The sequence below is a fragment of the Nomascus leucogenys genome, chromosome 11, assembly GCF_006542625.1.
Source record: "Nomascus leucogenys isolate Asia chromosome 11, Asia_NLE_v1, whole genome shotgun sequence".
Taxonomy (NCBI): Eukaryota; Metazoa; Chordata; class Mammalia; order Primates; family Hylobatidae; genus Nomascus; species Nomascus leucogenys.
Window position 1 is genome coordinate 71236609 of NC_044391.1, and position 22366 is coordinate 71258974.

The following is a 22366-nucleotide window of genomic DNA, read 5'->3' on the forward strand; positions in this document are numbered from 1 at the left end:
CTGCTTTTGTAAGGTGGCGAGTTGGCAATGATTAATCAGTGTGGATGGTACAATCCAGTAATTTAAGTTTCGTCTGGTTTAAGATTGAGACGACCAGAAAGGAAGGCTTATCAGACGGGCGGCAAGGGAGGAGATTTTTGGTTCATCAAAAGGAGGCAAGGGTTTTAAAAGGCTGACCTAGGGCCTGAATCACATGGTTTGACTTTTGCTAAGCCCCGGTGATGGCGCGTGTCAGGCCCAGAGTGCTGATGCCAGCGCGGATCCGAGCCAGGCCTCGGGGGACTGGCGTTCAGACCTCGGGCCGCTCGCATCTCTAACAATTTGAGCCCTACTTTAAGGTGTGGCCACGGTCCCCACTCACCCTGATCTCAGACTGGGCACGGTACGGAAGGCGGGCGGATGAGGCCTCGCCCTCGCCTCTTTAGTAGGTCGGGTGAGTGTAGTGTGCAGGGAGGAGACGAGTCAGCGCCAGGGCCAGGCCCGCCCGGGGGCAGCCGGGCAGCCGGATCTTGGGCTATTCTGTCCCAACAGCCGGAACGGATCGGACCGACCGGCCCTGCCCGCTCGGTCCCGCGCCCTCCAGATCCTACGGTCTCCGTTTCTAGGGGCCTATGGTTAGCGGCAGGCGCCCACAGCCAATCCACTTTGCCAGCCTGCCCCTTCCTCTGCCAAGAGCAGCTTCTTCAGCCGCGCTCCAGTTCCGCAGACGCCTGCCCCACCCTGCTCTTCCCTTCCAGGGAATACGGATCACGCGGCCAAGAACGAGACTCGCAAACTGGGCATTTCTCCGAGCCGGGCTAGAGCAAGTAGCGAGACTCCGCGTGAGAGTGGGAAAGAGCCTTAACAGGCAACCAGGTTGCCCAATGGGTTTTCTGTGCCTTTGGGTGCGGACCAATGAGGCGCGTGGGGCGGGACTTCCTCTTCGCCTCGGTGTTGTCGTCCCTGCTCCTACTCCGGGCTGTGGGGGTCGGTGCGGATATTCAGTCATGAAGTCAGGGTAGAGACTTCTCCCGCAGCGACGCGGCTGGCGAGACTGTTTGTGTTGCGGGGGCCGGACTTCAAGGTAAGACCCTGTCCGGCTTCGCGGCAGCCGGGCAGCGGGTTATCGAGCGGCCCGGAGAACATACCCCGCTTGTTGGCCCTCGAGCTCGGAGCCGGCCCTGCTGCTGAGGTCTTTGCTGCTCCTCTAGAGCTGGGCGAGAAGTGAATTCGGCATTTTGCAAAAGGAGTAAAATAGCCTTGCCCTCGGGGAACCGAGTCTCCCCTGCACTCTCATTCCGCGAGTTTGTGTGTGTCCAAAGTTGTTACCGGTTTTGCTTCTCTCATTCCCTTCTTGAGGCTGCAAGAGCGTGCCTGGAAAACATGTTTGGAAGGCTTTTCTTGGTCAAGCACCTGCCGCAACGTCCTCGGGCAAATCGCTTGACTTTAGTTGAGGGGGCTGTTTTGTCTTTGAATAGAAGGAGGGCAGTCACTTCCTCTCTTTTACCCCCACCCCCTTTTTCTTTCCCTGGAAGCTCAGATTGCAGGTTTGGGACTTAACCCCTCCTAGGGCCAGATACTACGGTCAGTCAGCAGCTCTGCCTGTATGCTTGACTTGACTTGACTTGCACTTATTAAAGAACTTTGTCCCAGAGAGAAAGAGAGAGTGGGCAGACATTGAAGCAAAACAGTAGTATCCCGGAAGCACTCATGCAACTTTGGTGGCAGCCACTCAGTTTTCTCTGCCAGTGTCTGGTAAATTCCTCTATTTTGTCCTAATCTGACAATAATAAATAGTAAATTTCCAAAACTGTCGTTTCATCATCAGTTTCAGCACCGTGGGCAGCTGCTCGGGTCCTCTCTTGTTGCCCCAAACCTGCCCGGCTATTGCTGTTCGTCAGTGATGCAGCAGGAACAGTGAAAACTGATGCATTCCTTTCAACAATGATGTGTTGTTCTCCAAGGAGAACATCTGCAGTTTTTGATACAATATAAATAAGTAAGGTGGCTGTGCCTCCAAAGAGTTCTTTTGGAGAAACAGATCAATTCAAGATTTAAGGTAGGTTTTCAAGGGTTTATTCTATTTAAGCACAATTTTTTAATGGGTGGACATTAGCTCCATCTCGAAGTAACAAAACTGGACAGTGGTAGCAATTAAAAAGAACTTTAAACAGGAGATAAGAAGTGTAGTGCAGTGCTGTAGTGCAGGGCCCATAGGGATTCATTAATAGATTTTAGAATCAATTTAGTACATTGACATAAGCATTAAAAAGAAAGAAAAAAATACCAGAGGACATTGTATGGAGTAAAAGTAAATATTATGGCAAGAAGGTTTTGTTTCAGTTTTTAACAATATGTGTGTGTCAAGAGGAAGATGGAAATGTAAAGTGTATTATGGATTATGGCAAAAACAAATGTTTCAAAATACTAGATTCCAAATTTGGGAGTCAAGCTGGGTTCAGCTCTGCCATTTACTAATTCTGTGACATTTTCCGTAAATAAGAAATGAGTTGTTATGAGGATTAAATGAAACAAAATTTGTCTATTACATAAATTTTTTTTTGTTTTGTTGGAAACTATTGGAGAGAAACGCAGTTATTTTTCTCTATGTAGGGAATGAGAACTGTTTTATTAGTTTTTTTTTTTTTTAACCTCTGCCTTTGTTTGAAGCTAGGCAGCTTGACATCTTGTCTCTATATGTAATGCAAATCAGACAAAATCTTGGTTTGAGAGGTATAATACTGAAGGGTTTGGGATAAGTTCTTATCTATGCTTGTATAAAGCTAATTTTCTCAATAATTTTGGAGGGGCATAAATTGTTGCTAGCATTCAGCTTTCTTCCCTTGGTATTTTTCTGCATTCCAGAATAACGTAGATTTATCAGAACTTTTACAGGCACTAACTTTAGCTAAGTGAGGGTAGGACTGAGGGTATGACTAAAGGGATAGATTTATGTCTTTGAGTTAAGTTGGCTAGAAAGGCATTTTATGCCTTATAGTTCTTGCCATAAGAGATGTATGAAATGAAATAGTTTGGTCAACCATCATGGTATGTTTTGCTTACTTCATGTAGGTGTGACCTAAAAATGGTTGGCATTTAAATAACAATATTTTTAAATCTGGGAATTAATGATGTTTAGCAGGAGGCAAATGAGTTTCAGTCAAAACAGTGTTTTGCACCATTTGTCATGTTTACCGTATCGCATTGCATATGATAGTTTCACATGACATAAAAAGGGGAAGAAATTTGGTAAGCATTGTTACTTTTCCCAAAAGAGGAAACAAAATTAGAAGCGAATTCCTTTTAATAAAGCATACTGGTGAGTCATTGTTAAAAAATGTACGTATTCTATAGATATTTATTGAGCATATAGAAAAGTAAAATATTAAACTTTCAGGAATCTTTTACGTTACACAAAAGTTGATTTGGGAACAACACAGCATATGATTGGTATTGTCAAAGTTTATATAGCATAGTATATCAGTAACAACAAAACAGTAATGTAGCTAATATTGATTGGTTACTATGAGCCAAATACAATTCTAAATGCTTTATAATATCTCAGGTGGTTCTTACAGTCATTGATGTGGTAGATAGTAAATTGTTTCCTTTTTATTTATTTATTTTTTTTGGGATAGGGTCTTGCTCTGTTGCCCAGGCTGGAGCGATTATGGCTCACTGCACCCTCGACCTCCTGTGCTCAAGGGATCCTCCTATCTTAGCCCGAGAAGTAGCTGGGACTACAGTCATACACCCCCATGCCTGGCTAATTAAAAATTTTTTTTTTTTTTGTAGAGACAAGGTCTCGTTATGTTGCTCAGTCTGGTATGAGAAATTCCAGGGTTCAAGTCATCCACCTGCTTCAGCCTTCCAAAGTGCTTGGGATTACAGGTGTGATACATCATGCCTGTCTTATCCTCATTTTTTAAGTGGGAAGTGGGGGAATTAAGGCATCACAGATACATACCTTGTGAGTTCACACAAGTAGCTGTTGTAGTAGCTGGAATTTGAACACAGGTATTCTGACTACAGAATGTCTATCTCTTTTGTGTCTTATTTCATTAAAAAATATGGAATGCTGTGGGGCTATTGTGGATTCTTACTTGCTGGTGACCTTGGGTAAGCTCCTCCTCAATTTCCTTAACTCCTTCCTTACTTGTTTTTGTGGGGATTCAGATAATTTGTGAAGCAATCAGATGGAGTATATGTTTAGTAAATTATATGCCTTAGCCTTTTTTTTTTTTTCTCATTGAGGATGAGGTCATTCGAAAGATTGTTAGCAGTTGAAGGAGGGTGGAAAAAAAGAAAGTTCCACATGAGGACACTGCCCAAGCAAAGGTATAGAGATAGGAAAAGCAGAATACATTTGGTAAGGATATACGTTTAAGGACCAGACTGGTAAAAATAGATGGATACAGATTATGGAGATTCTTAAATGTCAGACTAAAGATTTTATATATGATTTTTAATTAAGAAGAAACTCTCTTTATGGATAATAATTTGTGAACAGGTCCAATGGAAGAGTGGAAGCCTAGAAGTAGGAATACCATGGAGTTTAATTATAGTAGTTGAGGCAAGAAGTGATGATTGTAGTGAAGGTATAGATTTGAAAGATGTTGACATTATAATGACATTGACACTGGGAACTGACCAGAGTATAGGCCTAGGACAAATTTTTGGGAGGATAGTGATGTTATTAACAGAAATAAGTATATTATCATGAAGAACAGGTTTTGGTGGAAGGAGATTTAGGAGGAGAGAGGATGATAGGGAGTTTACTTTTGGAGCTGAGGAGTTGTTCAGACATTTGGAAATGTAGAATGAAAACTGGAAGCTCTGTGTATTCTATGAAAAGGGAAGAGAACAAATGCTTACACTGTCAGGAAATGACCTAAAAGTAACCACTCCTCTGTGGGTCAGAGTTTCACAAGAGTGATGTGACTCCTTAAATTCCTCACAAGTACAGATTTCTCAATGAAGATGCACCCATTATTTTTCCCTTTAGTGTATTTTGATTCGTGTCCTGGGAGATCAGGAGGTAAGCTAGTGGGGAGGAAAAAATTTTAGACCTAGCAAGGCTCCCATTTATTCAAAAAATAGCTAGTAAATTGGAGGCTAGGGATTCTCACCCTAAGAATTCTGATAGTCTGATTTTTGTGTGGTGCCAGGCATTTATAAACATATGTTGAATGTTGAATTGTTGAACATTTGAACATCTCCAGATTTGTTATTTTTATTATCCTGTCTTTGTTACCTTGAATTGGTTAATAGCAAAACCTTTAGAATTAGAGAGCCTGTGTGCTTGTTATGGGGGGCAACAATGAAAGTCAGGGTGCAGCTGATGAGATTGTATTTTACTTATAGCCAGGATTGTGGAAGAAGAGACTCAAAGGATAAGAGGCTTACCGTTTTTTCCATTCTGTAAAACCATGTTGATGACAATACCAATTCTGAGAGTTGTTTTGAAATACTGAGTTAATATATGGAAAGTGTCTGGTACATGATAGATAGTAATTGAGATGTTTTTGTTATCAGTATTATTATCTTCACAAGTGGGGGCAAACACAGAGATCCCAGAACCTATTATAAGAAAAAAAGGAAAACATCTGGAGACCCTTTCTACTTGAAAAAGGGCTCAGGACTAAGTCATAGAAGGACTGTAGGTTTCCTTTCTTGGAAGGTTTTCTAGGGTTTGGTACAATTGGGTAGAGCATGATGTTGAATTAAGTAGTAAAATATATCCATCTCAACTATTTTCAGTTTCCTGTCAAGTTCTAGTAAACCAACAGAAAAATGTTGTTGAGCATGAGAAGAAGGTTTACATATCTTGTCATACCATTTTTGGAAACATTACTTGGATCCTACTGCTTAGGGGTTTTTCTGTAGCATTTATTCCTCAAATATTTGTTGAGTACCTTCTATGTCAGGCACTGTTCTAAAGAGAAAAATCCTTGCCCTCATGGAGCTTATCTGCTAATGGGAGAAATAAGGTGCATTTTCATAATAGACGGTAATTTGATTTTTCTCATACTATGTATTTGTACCTATTTAAGCAGATGGTAATAATGAATACTATACCAGATTGTAACTAATTTTGCAGAGCATTTGAAGGAAGGGACCATGTCTTTCTTATTCACATTTGTCTCTCCCTTTTCCCCTTCCTCCCAGTGGAATGGCTTAAATGTGTTGAATGCTCAACAAATGTAGGTACTCATCAAATGTTTATTACAGGGAGAAGGTGTTAAGGCAGAGGCTAGATCTTAAAGATTAAAGGAGTCAGTTAAATGTATCATGTATTAAGGACCCGTGTACCCCGTAGATTGAGGGTGAGAAGAAGAGAATCCGGCTGGGCGCGGTGGCTCACGTCTGTAATCCCAGCACTTTGGGAGGCTGAGGTGGGCAGATCACTTGAGGCCAGAGTTCGAGGCCAGCCTGGGCAACATGGTAAAACCCCATTTGTACTAAAATACAGAAATTAGCCAGGCGTGGTGGCGTGCTCATGTAATCCCAGTTACATGAGACTCTGAGGCAGGAGAATTGCTTGTACCTGGGAGGCGGAGGTTGCAGTGAGCCAAGGTCGCGCCACTGTACTCCAGCCTGGGTGACAGAGCGCGACTCTGTCTCAATAAAATAAAATAAAAATAAAAAGAGAATCCCCTGGCTTATCTATGAGTTTGGAATAGGAATAAAGTTATATTGTAGCTGAAAGCATCAATATTATGGGAGTCTGGGTGTCACCCAACATTCCTGCTAATTAGCTGGGTGACTTTGCATAAATATCTTAACCTCTCAGTTCATTTCCTCACCTGTAAATGAAGTAGTTGGAATTGTCCAGTTAAAATCTGTTTTTACGACTTCTTGTAAAATATCTCTTGCACTAATGTTTCACTTCACTAATGTAGATAATATAGAGCCAAACATGAGCTTCCATTGAATAAGCATCAAGCTAAATATATACTCTTAGTTAATAAACTAATGTTTAAGAAAAGATGTCTACAAAATTTGTTGATGCTATTTACCAGTAAGATTACATTGTAATTTTTAAAAATAGAGCAAAATATTACCTAATATATAGTTTCCCCCTTTGCCATTATGTAAAGGAAAAATAAGCCATAGTATTTTAGACCTTAATAATGGATCATAATAGTTACTCACTTTCATTTTTTAATTTATACGACAGTCACTTGCCTCTGATACTGTGCTAGATGCTAGGTATTGTATACAGAATTAGAAAATGTATAGCTCCTAACTTTAAGGAGCTTAAGGAATAATGGGAGTGACGGGCCATTTAATTGTGTTGCGTTTTGGTGGCATAGAGAAGCATATGATGAGAGTATGGGAGAAGAGAAAGTGTTCATGGTTACAGAGAAAAAAGACTGGAGGAATGGCAAGGGACTAAGCTAAATATACAGAGATGAGCCAGTTTATGAAGAACTTCTGTGCTAAACCACAGTTTAGTTCTGAACTGTATTCTGAAAACTGCTTAATCTGTTAAGGAATTTTATGCAGGCAGTAACATAATCAGGCATTTTTATATCTACCTTTATATTCCTCTTAAGAGAAGGTGCTCCCTGAGGAAGGTATTTGTTATTTCTAGTTGTTTCAATGATGTAGATCTTCCTGAGGAAATCAGTCTTTTTAACTTTGAAATAAAGTCTGAGGAACATTGTCAATTTTGTGGTTATAGAGTTAATAATTATTAAATATTAATAATTATGAAATATTCAGACATTAAAACATTTAAATGTTTATTGCCACATTAATGTAAACTGAAAAGAAAACTGAAATTTTGGGATATCTTGCGCTTTGATGTAAGAGAGCTCTTGGTCAGCTACAAGAATTTGGCTTAGAATCATTTTTAAGGAGTTAGAAATACGTTGACCTTGAATTGACTGAAAGTGAATGTAGTTCAGGCTCAGTTTCTTTCTTTCTTTTTTTTTTGTTTTTTTAAAAGAGACCGTCTTTTTCTGTCGCCTGGGTTGGTCTCAAACTCCTGGCCCCAATCAATCCTCCCTCCTCAGCTTCCCAAAGTGCTGGGATTACAGGTGTGAGTCACCACTCCCTGCCCAGGCTCTGTTTCTAATGATAGAAATATCCAGATAAACTTTATAGAGGGAATGAATTTCCACTGGAAAATAATCCTAGTGAGGAGCTGGTGATAAATGAATATTTCTGAATGAAGTCATGAGGGAGAAACATCTACTTTATTTAGATATTAAACACCTCATTAAATGTTGAAGAATATTTTATTTGCGTATTTACTATGTTTGTCATTTACACTTTTGACCCTCAAAGAGGAAGAGCTGCTTATAATTTCCACATTTATCCAACATGGATTATAAATGTTAATTGCTTTTTTTAGAAAAAAATTGAGGTAAAAATTCACGTAATTAACCATTTTAAAGCAACAGTTCAGTGGCATTTAGTACCTTTGCAGTGCTGTGCAACCATCACTTCTGTCTAGTTTGAAAACATTTTTATCACTTTAAAGTAAAATCCCATACCTATTAAGCATTCATTCCCTGATGCCCCTAGCTCATGGCAACCAAATCTGTTTTCTGTTTTTGTGGATTTACTTATTCTGGATGTTTTATATAAATTGAATTTTCAATATTTGAGTTTTTATCCTTGGCTTCTTTCACTTAGCAAAATATTTTCAAGGTTTACCCACATGTAGCATGTATCAGTACTTCTTTCCTTTTCATAGCAGAAGAATATTCCTTTGCATGTATATATATCAGTTTGTTTATCCATTTATCCATTGATGGATATTTTGGTTGTTTCCACCTTTTAGTTATTATGAATATGTTGCTGTGAATATTTGTGCCCAAGGATTTATTTGAGAACCTGTTTTCACTTCTTCAGGTATATACCAAGAATGGAATGCTGGGTCTTATGGTAATTCTGTTTAGCTTTTTGAGGACCTGCCAAACTGCTTTCTACAGTAGCTAAACCATTTTACATTCCCACTGGCAATGTGCGAGGGTTCCAATTTCCCTACATCCTTGCCTACACTTATTTTCTGTTTTTAAGAAATTATAATTGCCATCCTTATGGGTACGAAGTGGTATCTCACTGTGGTTTTGATTTGCATTTCCCAGATAACTAATGATTTTAAGCATCTTTTCATGTGCTTGTTGGCCATGTGTATATCTGCTTTAGAGAAATGTTTATTCAAGTTCTTTGCGCTTTTAAAAAACTACATTGTTTGTGTTTTTGTATTGAGTTGTGTTTTTATATACTCCAGATACTAGACTGTTCATTATCAAATATATAATGTGCAAATGTTTTCTTCCATTCTGTGGATTTTTTTTTTCAATTTTTTGATAAGGTCCTTTGATAGATAAATATTTTGAATTTTGATGAAGTCCATTTTATTTATTTGACTCATGCTTTTGGTGTCATATCTAAAAATCCATTTCCAAATCCCAGGCCGTGAAGATTTATCCTATGTTTTCTTCCAAGAGTTTTATAATTTTACTTCTTATATTTAGGTCACTGATTCATTTTGTGTTAACTGTTGTATATGGTATAAATTCCAACTTCATTGTCTTGCATGTGAATAGTTGTCCCAGCACCACTTGTTGAAGACACTGTTCTTTTGCCATTGAATGGTCTTTGGCATCTTTAAAATCAATTGGCTATAGATATATCAGTTTATTTTTGGATGCTCAATTCTACTCCTTTGGTCTATATATCTATCGTTATGCCAGTGCCATGTTGTTTTGATTACTGTAGCTTTGTGGTAAGGTTTTGAAATTGGGAAATGTGAGTTCTCCAGCTTTGTTGTTCTTTTTAGACATTGTTTGGCCTGTTTAGGGCCCCTTGCAATTCCATATGAATTTGAGAATCAGCTTTTCCATTTCTGCATAAAAGGCCGTAGAAATTTTGATAGGTAATATATTGAATCTGTAGATTGCTTTGGGTAGTATTGCCATCTTAACAATGTTAAGTTTTTGAGTACCTGGATGTGTGTTTGATATCTTTCAGCAGTGTTTTTGTGTTTTATAGTTTTCAGTGTACAAGTCTCTCACCTCCTTTGTTATATTTATTCCTGGGTATTGTATTCTATTGGATACTATTATACATGGAAGTTTTTCTTAATTTAATTTTTGGATAGTTCATTGCTGGTATGTAGAAACACAATGGATTTTGTGTGTAACATTTATTGCCTTTAACAGTCATTTACTTTCTTTTTTCCATATGCAAGCTGAATCACGTGGGTAAATAAGAAAGTGGAAAGTGGAACACTAAAGAATTGATCTGTAAGATGTCTGATTTCCCTGAATGTGAAAACTATGAAGTATGTTTTTAGCATAGTGTTGAACTATTATCTTACTATACTTGGGCTATTCCATTTCTGGTATCACGTTACATATAGTTGGTCATTATTAAAGAAGGTAGATCATTTCATTTTCTTTAGGTTTGGAGAGAAGTGTCAATATGTAATTCATTTTCAAAGTTATAATTATTTTGCAACTTAATTTTGTTGTTACAGAGAAAGCCTCAGGGATAAACCATATTTATCACAGAGTCTGGTACAGAGATCCATGAATGATAAAGATAAAATTAGAACAGAAGCTAATTTGAATATGTAAATTACCATTAATATACATTAGTTTTTCTGTTTTTCTTGAAGTTTTCAAATAGCCTTAAAATTTCATTATGAATAGAAATGTGAACAATTTCAACCTCATAAGTAAATAAAGAAATGCAAATTTATGCAATACTTGGATGATTTGGGAAGAGCAGTATTTCATGACACAGACTTTTAATTGAATCCTAGCTTTGCTATTTAAGAGGTAAGTGTTACTGGGCAAGTAACTGAACACTTAAAACACTTAAAAATAAGAGGAAATATTTATAAAGTGCTTGCTGTGTGTTAGGCACTGTTTTAAGCACTTTGTGCTGTTGAGCTAAGTTTTTATTCCTATATTTATGGAAAGACAGTGGAACCTACTATAGAGTTGTGAGGGTTAAAAGAAATTATATGAAGTACTGAGCCAGATATGTAGTAAGCATTTGATATTAGCTATTTTTGTCATGTATAATTTCATCTAACATCAACAAAAAACCAAAAAGGGAGAATCGATACAAAGAAATGCACATTTATTTGGAAATATAAATAGGAATGTTCTTTTCTGGAAAGCAATTGGGCAATATGTATGAAGTCTTAAAATGTTTCTTTGGTGTAGTGATTCCATGTCAAGGAATCTATCCCAAGAAGATAATCAGAAGTATGGAAGGATTTATATTCACTGGAAAATTATTTGTAATAGTAAGAGTTGAATTCAATTCAATGTTGTACAGCAAGAAAGTAGACAAAGTCCTGTGTCAGCCATATAAAAGCAGTACAAAGTAGCTGTTAACATAGTGGTTATGAAGAGTTTGAACAACAAGGGAAAATGTTTGTTATAATTTCAAGTAAAAAAGCATGCAAATCATAATACAATATGACACAGGTGATTACTTTGGACTTTGGAAGACATTATGTTATTAAAATAAAATAACATGTTAAAATTTTGAAGTAACTACAGAGTTAAAGTTGTAAAAACAGCACAAAGACTTTTATGTTTTTTGTTATTTGAGAGAAAGTTGTTTCTCTGATGCTGTATATTCCTATAAACAACAATATTCTCTTTAAAGAAATGGCTGATTTCAGGGCTGGGGCAGGAAAAATACAAGACAGGACTGGAAAAGCTTGTGCCAGAAAACAAGGAGGTGCTCAAGAATGTTGGGAACACATCAAAAAGACACAAAAGCTCGCTTGAATAAGCCTCCACTGGCCAAACAATTGAACATCAAAATAATAATATAATAGCAGATTATAACCCATTGAATAAAACAGTAATCTGTGATTCCACACTGATATAAATAAGTAAATGAATAAATTAGAATGTTGCCAAGAAATGTGATAATTACCATGGTAGGCAGAATAATGACTGCCCAAAGATGTCCGTATCATAATACTTGGAATCTGTGAATATGTTACCTTGTATGAGAAAAGGAACTTTGCAGATGTGATTAAGGACCTTGGGTTGGGAAGATTATCTGTGTGGGCCCAGTGTAATCACAAGTGTCCTTAAAAATGGAAGAGGGAGGCAGAAGAGGAGTTTGGAATAATGTGCTATAAAAAGGAATTAATCTGCCATTGCTGGCATTGAAGATGGAAGAAGAGGCTACAAGCCAAGGATGTTGGCAGCCTTTAGAAGCTGATAAGTGTAACAATCAAATTGTTGTATAATGTAAAACATTTTCATTTAAAAACATAGATGGATAATATCCTAGACTAGAAAAAATAAATTTTTTTTTGTGAAAGGAAATGACCTCTGTCCTTGTTTTCCTTTGGGCCTTTTTTTGTTTTTTAAAGATATACACACAAATATAGTTAGGTAGATTGATAAACAGACACATACAGGATTATATGAGTATGTCTAGTTAATGTCCATTTGTAAGTATGTCTGTATCAAAAAACTCCAAAAGAAAATTAGGTCAGAGGTCATCCTCTTTTTTTTTTTTAATTTAACTTATTTTAAGTTCAGGGGTACATGTGCAGGTTTGTTATATAGGTAAACTTGTGTCACGGGAGTTTGCTGACTAGATTATTTCATCACCCACATATTAAGCCTACTACCTGTTAGTTATTTTTCCTGATTTTTTTTTTTTTTTTAAGAGACAAAGTCTTTCCCTGTTGCTCAGGCTGGAGTGCACTGGCGATCATAGCTCACTGCAGCCTCAAATCCTGGGCTCAAGCAATCCTTCTGCCTTAGCCTTCTCAGTAGCTGGGACTATAGGCGCATGCCACCACACCTGGCTAATTTTTGTATTTTTTGTAGAGACAGAGTCTTGCTATGTTGCCCAGGCTCCAGCAACCCTTTTTTTTTTTTAAGGCTGAGTCTCGCTCTATTGCCCAGGCTGGAGTGCAGTGGCACATTCTCTGCTCACTGCAACCTCTGCCTCCCGGGCTCAAGTGATTCAGCCTCATAAATAGATGGGATTACAGGCACCACCACACCTGGCTAATTTTTGTATTTTTAGTAGAGACAGGGTTTCACCATGTTGTGCAGGCTGGTCTCAAACCGCTGACCTCAGGTGATCTGCCTACCTCGGCCTCCCAGAGTGCTGGGATTACAGGTATGAGCCACCATGCCCCACCTCCAGCAACCCTCTTGACGCAGATGTTGTACATTCCAGGCCTGGTGCCTGCAGCTGTGCCCTGACTGCCTGCACACCTACCCATCAGCACCCCAGTGGGCTGTTTATTGTTTGCCGGGCAACCTTGGACCAGCTCTGGTCTGGTCAACCCAGTGAGATTCTCTGTTACCTAGTGTGCTGCAACCACACCTGCTCCAATGAAAACTGAATTTCAGCCTCAGGCTCTCTTCCAAGTTTGTTTCTTTGTAATCGTCTCCCTCAGTGTTACTCTCTTATAGTTTAATAATTCCCTTTCTCTAAAAAACTAAAAACAGCTTTACTGACTTATAATTCACATACAATAAACTACGTAAAGTGTATATACTTTGATAAGTTCTGATATATTTATATAATCATGAAACCACCTATATAATGAAGTTAATGAACATATTCGTCACTCTTAGAAGTTTCCTGATGCCTTTTTGGAATCCCTCTCTCCTGCCCCTCCCTACCCCTCTTTGTATCTTTATATTTACTGTCCTATCATAGCTTAATAATCATTTATATTGAATACCTTTTGTTTAACTTACTGAATAGTTTCTCCTGTTTGAATCTCTACTGGTACAGAATTGGTGTCTGGAGTGGCTCCAGCAGATAGATCTGAAATTCTGAGATTTTGGCATTTGGGTGGTTATGTCTTTGGGCCTGAGCACAGTGCTAAGCTCCTTGTCAGAGGGAAATGGAATGCTGGTAATCCATGGCATCACAATTAATTAAGCTATCACCTGTGGTTGATTATGATGTGTTGCTAATGAATGCAGATGCTTCAGAGCCCAAGTGGCTGCTACATTTGACCTTTATGGCAATAATAACTATAAGGACTATAGTGTAGGATAGAGTCTTTTGAGTATAATTAAAGGCTTACAGACAGAAAATGACAGCTCAGATTTGTTAACTCTGCTCAAGATCTGCCCTTTCTCTTTTTTGATTACACATTTTACTTCAAATCATTTCATCTCCTCCAAATTATGAATAAACTTGTGAATTAAAAGACTTGTTGCTTGCTCATTTAAGAAATATTTTGCTATATAAAAGTAATGCACACTTAGAAAACTTGAGCAAGTAGAACAGATTTCTCTTAATATTTTCATGTATTTTCTTCTAGTCTCCTGTATATATTATGTAAAATGAAATTGTCTAGGGAGTTTTAGTTTTTTATTATGAAACATGCAGATAAATATAAAGAAGAACAAAAACCAGAGTCCCACCATCCAGAGTTTACATGATTCAGCAAATTAATTTATTATTTCGTAGTATTTATGTTTCGTTTTGAGACGGTCTTGCTCTGTCACCGAGGCTGGAGTGCAGAGGTACGATCTTGTCTCACTGCAACTTCTGCTTCCTGGGCTCAAACGATCCTCACGCCTCAGCCTCCTGAGTAGCTGGGACTACGTGCGCATGCCACTATGTCTAGCTAATTTTTGTATTTTTTGTAGAGACAGAGTTTTGCCATCTTGGCCAGGCTGGTCTTGAACTTCTGGGCTCAAGCAGTCCACCTACCTCAGCCTCCCAAAGTGCTGGGATTACAGGCATTAGCCACCATGCCTAGCCATATTTACATATTTTTAAATATTAACTTACAGTTGGCCCTCTGTATCCATTACTCTGTATCTGTGGATTCAACCAGTATTCAAAATATTCAGGAAAAAAAATGGATGGTTGCATCTGTACTGAACATGTTAAACAATATGGTATAACAACTATTTACATAGCATTTACACTGTATTCAGTATTACAACGAATCTAGAGATGATTTAAAGTATATAGAAGGATGTGCATAGGTTGTATGCAAATATTATTCCATCTGTGGTAAGAAACTTGACCATCCATAGATTTTAGTATGAGCGGGCAGTCCTGGCACCAATCTCTCACAGATACCAAGGATGACTGTATATATAAAGTATATATAAACTTTTAACATTTTTAATGTTAAGGTCTTAAATTTTTTTTTGAGCATAGAGGCTCTGCAGAAGATACCAAGAGAGGCTATGTAGGCATTCAGTCTATAAATATTGATATTAAACACCTAATACATGCTAGGCACTCTTTAGGTACTTGTGATACATCCATAAAATAAAGATTCCTGTCTTTGAGGAGCATATATTTTTGTGGCAAAGCTGAACACTAAACAATAAACATAACAAGTATTATACTGTGATAGAAAGTCGTATTATAATAAAAAAAGGAAAGATGATTATAAGAAGAGTGAGGCATGGTAGGTGCATAGGCAGGCTGCAAACACTTGCCAGGGGAGTGTGGTGTCCAGAAAAGACCAAGAACAGGGCTGTGGGTGATATTTTAAATAAACAGTTGTTATAGGCTGAGCATGGTGGCTCATGCCTGTTATCCTAGCATTTTGGGAGGCCAAGGTGGGAGGATCGCTTGAGGCCAAGAGTTCAAGACCAGCCTGGGCAGCAAGGCAAGACCCTATCTCTCTATTTTTTTTTTTTTTTTTTAGAGAAACAGTTGTTATAATCAATGGGAATGGTGTAACTTGATCTGGTGCTCCACCATTACCATAGTAAGCCATGTTAAGTTTCATGTTTAACACCTGAACTAAGTGTGAGTCATTGGACTTCTCAGCTTTTTGTTCAGAAATTGCAAAAATTAAAGGAGGAATTGGGATGAGGGAACTGGTTCATTTAGTCAGTCAGTTAGACTCTAGCACTTAAACATAGAAATTGAATCCCCTAAAATAGGGAAAATGGAATGACAGTGCAAGTTACTATTTTCCTGTGTTGTTTTTGTTTTATTTTACAATGTTGTTTTGATGATTAGAAGGAAAAACATTAATGTCAGATGCTTTAACACACTGCCTAGCACAAAATTAAGTTTTCTATCAATGTTGGATACAGTGATGGTGACATTTATGTGAGGAATCATGAAAATAAAACATTCTGGTTTGGGAGATAGATGACATTAATACCTTCAAGTACACTGTGCATGATATTTGATATTTTGATAATCAAGAAAACCAGAATTTTCTACCATCTTTCCCTAAATAGTGTTTAATATTCTGCTATTCATGAAAGCAATTTCATTGTCAATGGTCTTTTTCTTGTTTGCTGTGTGGCTTATTGCTAGGGTTGGCAACCTGTGGTACTGGTGACAACAGTGGTATTTGAAAGAATTATGAAGTCTGTTTTTGTTAGCACTCCTATCTCTCTCTCTCTCTTTTTTTTCTTCTGTAGTTTGACCCTCTACCCACTGCCTATTGACTTGCAAGAAGTTTATGAATAATGACTTGGTACGCCACTTGCCAATCTTTGGTTCAAAACAGTGCTTTCCAAATTTGACTTAATTATACGAATTCAATAGGGAACTTTTTTTAAAGTCAAATTATAGGTTTTCTGTCTGCATCTCAAGGGGAGGGGCCTGGGAACATTTATTTTTGTCACAGGCGCTGAGAGATTTGTGATATACTGAACTAAAAATGTATTTTCCATTTATAAGAATCACCTGGAGTACATGTTAATACTGTGAATAGTATAGATGACCAGATCACATCTCATATACACTGAATGAGAAACTGTAACTTTGGGATTGAGAACAATTGGTATGAAGGCCCTGAGATTGGAAAGAATTTGATATTTTGGAAAAACCTATTTCTTTTTGAGATGGAGTCTAGCTTTGTCACCCAGGCTGGTGTGCAGTGGCGATCGTGGCTCACTGCAACCTCTTCCTCCCAGGTTCAAGCAATTCTCCTGCCTCAGCCTCCCAAGTAGCTGGGATTACAGGCGCGAGCCACCAGGTTCGGCTAATTTTTGTATTTTCAGTAGAGACAGAGTTTTGTCATGTTGGCCAGGCTGGTCTCAAACTCCTGACCTCGGGCGATCCTCCTGCCTCGGCCTCCCAAAGTGTTGGGATTACAGGTGTGAGCCACTGTGCCCGGCCGGAAAAACCTGTTTTTTCTTAATCTATTAAAGGTAACAAATTGATCATTTTGTTTCATTTGTTGAAAAATCAAATTGTAAAACATTTATTGCATAGGTGAAAAAATTTTGGCTTTGGTTGATTGTGGTAGTTAAAAATCTTAGATTATGCTTGCTTTTACTTTGGAAGGCTTTGTGTTAGAGGAATTTGCTGGGCAAACTTCTGCTTTCTTGCAAAACATATTGGACATCTTATTTTTGCTTAAAAAGAGAAGCCCTATTATTGTTGTTTTTGTTTTGTTTTGATTTCTGATGTAACACTTTTGCTTATGACAACTTCTGATCCAGTGTCTTTAAAAGCTTTAAAAAACTATGGGGATTTAAATATAGTATGTGATATGGTTTGGCTGTGTTCCCACCCAAATCACATTTTGAATTGTAGCTCTTATAACCCTCATGTGTTGTGGGAGGGACCTGGTGGGAGGTAATTGAATCATGGGGTGGTTTTTTTCGGTGCTGTGCTCGTGATAGTGAATAAGTCCCATGTGAACTGATGGTTTTATAAAAGGGAAGTTCTCCTGCACATGCTCTCTTGCTTGCCGCCATGTAAGACATGCCTTTGCTTCTCCTTTGCATTCTGCCATGATTCTGAGACCTTTCCAGCCATGTAGAGCTGTCAGTCCATTAAACCTCTTTTTCTTTATACATTACCCAGTCTTGAGTATGTCATCATAGCAGCACGAAAATGGACTAACATAGTAAATTGGTACCAATGGAGTGGGTACTGCTACTAAGATACCTGAAAACTTATGTTTAAAAGGGAAGTGACTTTGGAACTGGATAACAGGCAGAGGTTGGAACAGTTTGGAGGGCTCAGAAGAAGACAGGAAAATGAGGGAAAATATGGAGCTTCCTAAAGACTTGTTGAATGGTTTTGACCAAAATGCTGATAGTCATATGGACAATGAAGTCCAGGCTGAAGTGGTCTCAGAAGGAGATGAGGAACTTAGTGGAAACTGGTGAAAAGGTGATTCTTGATATGCTTTAGCAAAGAGACTGGTGGCATTTTGTCCCTGCCCTAGAGATTTGTGGAACTTTTAACTTGAGAGAGATGATTTAGGGAATCTGGTGGAAGAAATTTCTGAGCAGTAAACTGTTCGAGAGGTGACTTTAGTGCTCTTAAAAGCATTCCGTTTTATTCATTCACAAAGATACGGTTTGAAATTGGAGTTTAAGTTTAAAAGGGAAGCAGAGCATGAAGGTTTGGAAAATTTGCAGCCTGATGATGCAATAGAAAAGAAAAACCCATTTTCTGAGGAGAATTTCAAGCCAGCTGTAGAAATTTGCTTAAGTAAAAAGGAGCCAAATGTTAATTGCCAAGAAAATAGGGAAAATGTCTCCAGGGCATGTCAGAGGTCTTCATGGCAGCCCCTCCTATCACAGGCCCAGAGGCCTAGGAGGAAAAAATCGTTTGCTGAGCTGTGCGCAGGGCCTTGCTGCTTTGTGAAGTCTTGGGACTTGGTGTCCTAGGTCCTAGCTGTGGCGAAAAGGGACCAAGGTACAGTTCGGGCCCTGGCTTCAGAGGGGGCAAGCCCCAAGTGTTGACAGCTTCCATGTGGTGTTGAGCCTGCAGGTGCACAGAAGTCAAGAACTGAGGTTTGGGAATCTTCATTTAGAATTCAGAGAATGTATGGAACTGCCTGGATGTCCAGACAGAAGTTTGCTGCGGGGGTGAAGCCCTCATGGAGACCTTTTCCTAGGGCAGTGTGGAAGGGAAATACAGGGTTGGAGCCCCCCACACAGAGTCCCTACTGGGGACTGCCTAGTGGAGCTGTGAGAAGTGGGCCACTGTTCTCCAGACTCCAGAATGGTAGATCCACCCACGGCTTGCATCACATGCTTGGAAAAGCTTTAGACACTCAACGCCAGCCCATGAAAGCAACCAGGAAGGGGGCCGTACCCTGCAAAGCCACAGGGGCAGATCTGCCCAAGTCTGCGGGAGCCCACCTCTTCCTCAGCATGAGCTGGATATGAGACATGGAGTCAAAGGAGATCATTTTGGAGCTTTAAGATTTGATTGCCCTGCTATCAAATTTCAGACTTGCATGGACCCTGTAGCCCCCTTGTTTCTGCCAATTTCTCTCATTTGGAATGGGTGTATTTAACCAATGCCTGTCCCCTCATTGTATCTAGGAAATAATTAACTTGCTTTTGATTTTACAGGCTCATAGGCGGAACGGACTTACCTTGTTTGAGATGAGACTTTGGACTGTGGACTTTTGAGTTAATGCTGGAATGAATTAAGACTTTGGGGGACTGTTGGGAAGGCATGATTGGTTTTGAAATATGAGGACATGAGATTTGGGAGGGTCCAGGGGCAGATATTTCTTCATAGCAGTATGAAAATGGACTAATACAGTATGTGTTAGAAGTTCTAGTTGCCAGAATTCCTGGAAATCTTGATGCTTTTTAAGGAACACTAGGAAGTTATTGATATATTTAGGTGGTGTGTGAGCTGAGAACACTATTTTGGAGGAAATTTTATAGTGCCATATATTTGTTATATACATATGTGACCATAATCACATTTGTAGGAAAAATAACCTATTAAATGGTGTGTGACTGGCTATTATAAATTTTCCACTAAAATAGTTAATTAATTGTTCACTGATTTTTTTCTGTTAGTGCTTGGTACAGTACATATTCTTTTGATGATTATTGTAGTATAAGGTACATTTCTTGAAAAAAATGGAAATTACTCTTTGCATATTCTTTTTGCAAATTAGGAAAAGATAACAATTCTTTTAGTAGTGGAATATTTTGGTCCAAGTTCTCGAGATGCCAGTGAAGGTCAGGAATGTAGCTTCAGAACCAGTGGAATCTGAGCTTGCTTGGTGGATTTCTTATGGAGATGGTTGGCTGTTTCATGAGTGTTATTTGGCAGTGAAGCAGTTGGTATCACACTGTTGACTCATCTTCAGAATTAAAATTTATTTGGAAGTGAATTTCCTGAAAGTAATACTGGTCTTAAAAATTCATTGTCACAGATTTAAATGTGAAGTTAGGATTTAGTGTGATGCTTGGGAAATTTTCAAATTTTTCAGTGACCAGCATTAGACAAGTAACTGTCATTTATCCTCTAAAACCATACAAATAATCCTGTGTGCCAGCCAGTTTGCTCAGTTTCCCAAAAATAAGGCCAAGAGAAAACTCAGCCAAAACAAGAATTGGTTTTTAAAAAAATCTATGAAATTAACAAATCTTTCATTATACTGATTGAAGAAAACAAGAGAGGAGACTCAACTAAAATCAGAAGTGAAAGAGGGGACATAACTACCAGTTTTATAGAAATAAAAAGGATTGTAAAAGTACTTTAAACAATTGTATGCCAAGAAATTGGATAACCTAGATGAAATGGATGAATACCTGGAAAGACACAACCTCCCAAGACTGAATCATGAAAAAATAGAAAGCTTGCACAGACCTATGGGAGATTGAAGCAATAATCAAAAACATTCCAAGAAAGAAAAGCCTGGGATCAGATGGCTTCATTGGTGAATTCTACCAAATATTTAAGGAAGAATCAACATCAATTTTTCTCAAACTCTTCCCAAAAAACTGATAAAGAGGGAACACCTCCTAACTCATTCTAAGGGGCCAAACTTGCCCTGGTACCAAAGTCAGACAAGGATACTAAAAAAAGAAAGAAAAGAAAACTACAGAACTTATCTTTCTCTCTCTCTTTTTTTTTTTTTTTTTTTGAGACGGAGCCTCGCTCTGTTGCCTAGGCTGGAGTGCAATGGTGCGATCTTGGCTCACTGCAACCTTTGCCTCCCAGGTTTAAGAGATTCTCCTGCCTCAGCCTCCCGAGTAGCTGGGATTACAGGTGCCTGTCACCACATCCAGCTAATTTTTGTATTTTTAGTAGAGGCAGGGTTTCACCATTTTGGCCAGGCAGACCATTATCTCTTATGACTGCTGATGTAAAAATCCTCAACAAAATGCTAGCAAACTGAATTCAGCAGCACATTAAAAGCATTATACACATGACCAAGTTGGACTTATTCCTGGAATGCAAGGATGGTTCTACATGTGAAAAGTGTTATAATCAATGTAATGTACCACATTAAGAGAATAAAAACACATAATCATTTCAATAGATGCAGAAAAAGCATTTCACAGAATTTAACACTCTTTCATGATAAAACACCCAACAAACTGAAAATAGGAGACTACCTCAACAGAATAAAGGCCATGTGTAAAAAACCGACAACTAATGTAATTGGTGATAAAAGACTGAAAGCTTTTCCTCTAAGATCAGGAACGAGACAAGGATTCCTGTCTTTGCCGTTTCTATTTATTGTGGTACCAGAAGTACTAGCCAGAGCAATTAGGCAAGAAAGAGAAATGAAAGCCATCCAAATTAGAAAGGAATAAGTAAAATTACCATTGTAAGCAGATTATATGATCTTACATGTGGACAGTCTAAGATTCCACAAAAGAAAAAATATCTGATAGAACTATTAATAATAAATGAATTCAGCAAAGTTGCGGGAATACAAAATCACACACAAAAATCAGTTGCATTCCTATAAAGTAACAGCGAACTATCCAAAAAGGAAATTAAGAAAACAGTTCCATTTACAATATCAACAAAAATAAAATAATAATAAATTAAACCAAGGAGGCGGAAGAATTGTACACTGAAAATTATAAGACTTTGCTGAAATAAAGAGGACATAAATGAATAGACATTCCATGTTTGTGGATTGATAGACTTAATACTGTTAAGATGTCAGTACTACCCAAAGCAATCTATGGATTCAATGTAATATTATCAAAATCCCAATAACCTTCTTGCAAAAATAGGAAAATCTATCCTAAACCATATATGGAATCTCAAGGGACCCCAAATAGCCAAAACAAAGTTGTAGGTCATATACCTCCTGATTTCAAAAATTAACTACAAAATTACAGTAATTAAAATAGTGTGGTACTGATGTAAAAATAGACATACAGAGCAATGGAATAGAATGCAGAGCTCAGGAATAAAGCCCCACATACATGCTCAAATAACTTTTGACAGAAGTCCTCCTGTGGTTTGGAAATGGTTTGCCTGGCCCCACCAAGTCTCATATTGATATTTGATCACCAGTATTGGAGGTAGGGTCTGATGGGAGCTATTTGGATTATGGGGGTAGATCCCTCATGAATGGCTTGATGCCGTTCTCATGGGAATGACTGAAATTTCACTCTTAATTCCTTTGAGAACTGGTGATTGAAAAGAGCTTGGCACTTTCTTCCCTCTCTCCCACTTGCTG

The 22366-nt window shown here is 38.3% G+C and overlaps 1 protein-coding gene across 3 annotated transcripts in view; it reads left to right on the forward strand.

The window, feature by feature from the left end:
* Positions 1 to 397: 397 nt before the first annotated feature.
* Positions 398 to 22366, forward strand: part of RNF13 (ring finger protein 13) — a 167513-nt gene continuing 145544 nt past the window's right edge. For 2 of the 3 annotated variants that reach the window (XM_030822710.1, XM_030822709.1), the window contains exon 1: positions 914 to 1063. The gene's annotated coding sequence lies outside the window, so the exon portion shown is untranslated. Of the gene's footprint in view, positions 1064 to 22366 lie in introns of all 3 variants that reach the window. The other variant, XM_003256271.4, reaches the window with a different exon arrangement.